The sequence below is a fragment of the Micropterus salmoides genome, unplaced genomic scaffold (genome assembly GCF_014851395.1).
Source record: "Micropterus salmoides isolate LMB-PRFRI ecotype aquatic unplaced genomic scaffold, ASM1485139v1 Ms_hic_scaffold_12, whole genome shotgun sequence".
Lineage (NCBI taxonomy): Eukaryota > Metazoa > Chordata > Actinopteri > Centrarchiformes > Centrarchidae > Micropterus > Micropterus salmoides.
The window spans coordinates 28,959,847-28,966,095 of record NW_024040263.1 but is presented as its reverse complement, the minus strand read 5'-3'; positions in this window follow the sequence as shown (position 1 = coordinate 28,966,095).

Sequence of the window (6,249 nt, the reverse complement as noted above, 5' to 3'; positions counted from 1 at the left end):
AGTGGATCCCAGAAACCTGAAGGATTCCACAGCAGACACAGGGCTGTTGAGTATGGTGATGGGGGGCAGAGTGGGGGGGCTCCTCCTGAAGTCCACAATCATCTCCACAGTTTTGAGCGTGTTAAGCTCTAGGTTGTTCTGGCCGCAACAGAGAGCCAGCTGATCAACCTCCCATCTGTAGGCCGACTCATCACCTTCCCGGATGATGCCGATGACCGTTGTGTCGTCAGCAAACTTCAGGAGTTTGACAGATGGGTCTCTTGAGGTGCAGTAAGGTTCACTGTAGTTTATACTGGAGAGTATGTGGACAGATATTTGTCTTCTTGTCATTAACTCAGATTAGGTCCTGAGTACGAAAGTGCCAGGAACCTTTATTTTTTGTAAGATTATTATCATCATGTCTTTCTACTCAAACATTTGCACACACGGCAAGACTGGTGAAAATCACCAAACTTATTAAATGCTAAATGCCTGCAAAAACATTTAGCAGTGAGTTTAGCTAATTAAAAGTTAGAGTGTTGCTAGATGTCTTTTTCCCAAAAGTGTTATAAAGTAAATAACATTTACGTCATTTTATTTGTCTCTGTCATTGTGACAGTCAATTTACAAAGCTAATCGTTTAAAAGACAGTAACCTCTGTACTGCTGACTTCGAACAAGACAACACAGGGTTTCATCAGTCTATGGGTCTCATGCGCTGGGGTTGGTAGAGGGACATTTATTGTATTTATTGTGTGTGCGTGTTTGTGCATGTATGTGTGTGTGTGTGTGCGCGCGCATATAATCAAACTGGTCATCAAAGCTTTGTCATTGTATCCAGTAGCAGCATGCATCAAGCACGCACACACCATGCTGTTGTGGGGTTGACAGGCAAAAAATTCATGGGTAGTGTGCAGCATAAAAATTCCAATTCCACACACTCAAGTGGATGGTTAAAAAAAGCCATTATTGAATATGGCACTCGCTACAGCTCCATATTCCTTGTTGAGCCTTTTGAGCGATCCAATCAAATTTGAAGCATTTGATTTAAATCCCTCTAATGTCACATTACAGAGGAGTAAGGCTTCTGACTTCTGTTTCACTGTGACCTTAAACATCATTAACAGTTAAACCACCATTTGAAATCAGTGCTCACAGTATATTGTGTATAGATAGATACTGTAAACAGATGGATAGATCTTGATGCACAATAAAGGAAAGCAAAATGAACCTCATCAAACTATTGAGATCCACCCCTTTATCCTCACTTTCCTTTAGCCTGCTGTCAAACAATGACCCCTTTACCAGCTCCCATTATTCAGACTCACCCGCTCTTCCAAAACAGGTCATCTTAGTTCTTCAACTTGACAATCTCCTACTGGCCTGGCTTATCCACAGCCCATTCCTTTCTCCTTGCCTTGCTCCTAGAAGAAAAGAGACAGAGATGAGGGGATTTGCCTCACGCTAGGTAGCTGTTTTATGTGAAGCATATGAGAAAAGAGAGAAGAAAGGAGAGGTTTTTTTTTTTGGTGAGGCTTGGCAAAGAGAGCAAGGAGCCCACTTGAGGAGCGGTGGGTCTTAGAGCTGGATGATTTGTTTGCAGAAGCCTTCTCCAGCCAAAAGGAGGATTAGCTGCACACGGGTTCCCATGGAACCAAGGCAAGGTGGAGAGGGCTTTTAGAGGTTATCACACCACTGCATACATGCATGCATGTAGTTACAAAACATAGACATAATCAGCAACACACATACAAGAATATGCACCTGTCCTCAACATACAGAAACAACACGACTACATTAGGTGGGTCCAGCTTTGGCTGGTTTGCACAACCAAGGTGACTGAGTGCTTTTTTCGTTCCTTTTTTTTTTTTGATCTGATAGTTCTGGTGACAAAAGTCATTTTCATTACAAGAAATACTGTGAACTACACTGGTGAATTTCAGCATTTGTTTGCATTGCAGACTGGGTTCATCCTGCCTGTGAGGTCTGTTTGTCTCTGCTGTTTTTGTTTTCTGTGAGTCACTGCTTCAGACATGCCAGATTTTTACATTCAAGACCTGTTCATTATAGAGAAAATCTGCTGTCTATGCCGTAATTCTTAGAAACAGATAAAAACAACTTGTTTTGGGGCTTCCTGGTGGCCTAGTGGTTTAGACACACGTCATATAACTGCAATGTATGTGAACTTAGATGCATGCCATACTAATACATCAGTCCTGCAACAAATGTTCATGATGTTCAGTTTTTTGTTTTTGTTGTTTTAGAGAGGTGTTGATTTAACAGGTCATTTTGGATGATGTAGTTGTGGTGCTGCTGTGTCGCATTATACAGAGCGTTTCTCATTTTTCTTGTCAACCCTGTTAATCAGTGACGGTCGGCTATATAACAGAAACACCTCTGTTTAATAAAAGGCATTATGGGGAGTGTCACATTAACAACCTCTGCTGAATGGGACATGCCTACAAGCAAGTCCTTTACAGCTATACATATCCCCAACTGGTTCACAGTAATAGGATGAAGACGCTGATGGGTCATAAGCTGCGGCTGCTGCCATCTGCTGGAACGGCCAGAGAATTGTATTTTGGTGAGTGAGTCCCAAGTTAGAGCTTTCACCATGAATTTGCTTTTGCTTTGAATCTGCAACTGTAATTTAAATGTAAAGAAGTGCACTCACTATGTGATGTACTTTTTTATACTTTAAATGTGATTATAGGAACAAGCATGTGTTATTGAACCACGTTTGTTTCCTAAAGATACGAGACAACAATTTGAGAAAACCTCCTCAAATGTGTGTAAACAAGATATTCAGATATATCACTGGCCTTACAAAAGACCAGACTTCATATCAGTTGCACATACAGGAGCACTATCATTCCAATGATTCTTTTATCTGATTACAGTAAATTCTCTCACTGGTTTCATCAACCTCTTCGTCATAGCAGCAGCTAATATGTGAGTGGCCTGTATTAAACTGCTGTGAAGACAAAGATGGGAAACCCTCATATTCTGAAATACTGTCAATGTGGGTATATGACTGTATTAGTGTAGCTTGCGTGTCCTATGCTGGTGGACCCCCATGGTGATATCGCCATCGAAGCAGCTGCCATGACTACTGACCCTCCCATCATTTACCCACCCAGTTGCTTTGGCTGTCTATGGCAACCTGGGAAATCTTTGGTCCCTTTCATCTCCCGGTACAAACCTAGTGGAGGATTGAACAACTGGTAGCACCACTGTCAACACCTCCCTGTACATACCACAGACAGCTCAGCTTAGCCTTGTGGCAAACATAGCAAAGATTAGCATGCCAGCAGTTCTCTTCCCAAACATCGCTGACAGCATTAGCACATGCTAAGTCAAGGGCGTACGTGAGAGCCAGCTGTCAAGTGGAGGGAATTCCTAGTGCTTCACTCAAGGTCACTCCCACCATTCAAAGCAATGGCCCTCTGTCATGGCTCCCACGCTAGGTGTTAACTTGGTATTGCTAACAGTTTAGCTCGGATGTCCTGGCATGTTGGAAAGAGGGTCTTAGCTGGTGCTTTACATTCACACAGCAGGGTTACACTGCTGTAATCGTCACCTGTCACACATCACAGTTAGTCTTATGAGAAGGTCACAGTGAAGGCAACTGGGAGAGAGGAATATCCAAACTCTACAGTGCCTATTATTTAAAGAAAAGTGCCAAAAAATGTGAAAAGAACACAAATATCCTAAGATTTAAACTCAGATTGCCTCAAGGTTGTGCTGATAATGGCAGTATGAACAGAGTTCATACAGTAGAGTTTTAAGTTCTTGGTCAGGGAAATACCATTTTACATGAAATAAGATTTAAAATGAAAACTTAAAACATGAATCTGGCAATATATCTATAGATTATTCCATTGAGCTCTATTGTTGTCCCGTCACATCATTGCATTGTAACATGCGCATGTCATTTATTGAGTCAATCGCACATTCATTGAGCACTAGAGTAGTGACTAGAGCACCAAATGTGAATTAATCCACAGCAAACAGAAGTCCCTGACAAATGCACTACTACGACCACCATACCTAATTTCTGAAAAAAAGAGAAACAGTGGCCAGCTGTAGGAAAGTACTGAACCTTTTTTAAAAGCTGAAACCAGACATGGTTTTAAAGATTTACGTGTTCCGTGGGAACAAATGGGCTTGAGGCCACAGACAGAGTAGGGAAGGTGAAAAGTATTGAATTTGTTGACAAGAAGAAAAGTATAAAATATCACAAGCTTTATCCTTTAAATCTCACCCCTTCTGTAGATTCAGTCACTGTTCAAACCCACAGATCTTTACCTAAAATTGGTGGAGATTGCAAAAACAATTTGAACAAACTGATCTTTTGTGAATCTAATTTTAGGGGAAATGTGTATAAAATCATGCCGTCATTTTGATTGGGAATACTTACCCTAACCTTAATCATACCATAGTTGCCATGTGCCGTGTGTGATATTACATTCTTTGAAAGAGGTGGTTTATTATCTGGAATTGATTGATTCACTCACTTAAAAAAATGTAATATTTCCCCTTTATATCTGTATTAGCTTCTACCATAAATTCAATCCTATCTGAAGGTATATAAATGGTCCAGTTCTGCATTTGCACAGGTGACATTTATCACTCTGCAACACCAATCTTGTGCAGTAAGTCTTGAATAGAGTGGGCTGGCTTTAGACAAATTCAACAATTCATGCTGATTTTAATTACAGCCAACAGATGAGCATTAAAGGCACAAAACACACAGGGCTACGTTTCAGACAAGTCGTCCTCTCTGTTTTCCTCCTTTGTCACTCTTTCTAGTACTCCCACCATTGGTTGCCCCCTCCTTCACTTTAATCCAGTGGCGGAATTTCACTCGACAAGTGATCAAAGAACAGTCGCACGATGCCAGGTGCGGCTGCAGCTTCAACCGTTGACAACCACCTAGCAATCCCCCCCCCCCCCAATTCCTTTTCTCTTCTCAGAAAAAAAAGAGAAACCCTAAACAAAGCTGGGCGAACTGCTGTGTGTGTGAAAAACAGTTTCTTTCCCCACCTCCATTATTTTTTGAGACTTTATTCTTTTTTTTTTCCCAGAAGGGGAAGTAGGAATGTTTTTTCCTTCTTTTTGACACTGATCTGCGTTACCTAGTCTCCCGTCCCCCTCAGCGCACTGTGTGGTGGCCGGTTTGAGGAGTTCTGTGACAGTAAATTACGGCACTCTTGAGACAGACGACCAGCAGGAGTTGTGGAACAGAGAGAGTGTGCACGGCAGGGATTAGGCTTTATTAAGACTCAGCCACCACGGATGGGCACAACAACGCAGCGTGCGGGTGTGTGTGAGTGAATAAGTGAAGGATATGGCACAAAGTATCTTTCTCAACCTATAGGTGGTCCCTCAGTGAAGTAAGATACACATCAGCTCTAATAGGTATCTTATGTCTAAAAGTGTCGCTGTACTTGTTTAGAGAATGTCACCACACTATACAATATGCTGTATATCAGCACTGGTTGTACAAACACAATATATGCTGCTGGTGATGTCTTGGCGCTGTGTATGTAAGAGACCAGGCATTAATCAGGCTGAGATGATGGATTGATTTTGAACATTTTTTATTGTTTGTGACTGATTTCTAAATGTGTTTTTTTATGTTCATTTTCTTGAAGTTACACATGTTCTAAGTCGTTCATACAATGTGTCTTATTTGCTTTGGTTCTCAATAGAACAGAATAAAACTTACTTTATCCGTAATTGAAAATGTCACCTAAAACAGACAACTCGGCGCACATCATATCACATCATATCGTTCACTTTAGAACATTCTAACAACAGAATACACACAAGTAGACCTTTTCTGACAGAACAAAGAAAATAAGGGGTGAGAAAAAGTTGGGGTATTACTGTATTTCAGCTGGAGTTTACTAGGCTTGTTACACTTGGAATAATGTTGTGCTCATGTCATATGAGATTAATAGTAGGGATGGGAAAAATGCCTGTGTTGTTGACTTCTTTCAAGTGTTCATCAAAATATTTGTATGATAACAGAGTTGGTTATGTGAGGATTAAAATACTTGGTATTGACAATATAACACCATATTCTTTATATTTGGGTGTGATTACACTGAATGACTTTGGTTGATGTGAGGCATCCACATTTGTTTTGTTATCAGCATTTATTAAGTGCCAAGTCAGATATATTGGAGCTTTCTGAATTTCCCTGTCATAATTAAGACTTGGATGTTGACGTGACCAGCTATTTACAAGTTGCAAACTCTGAATT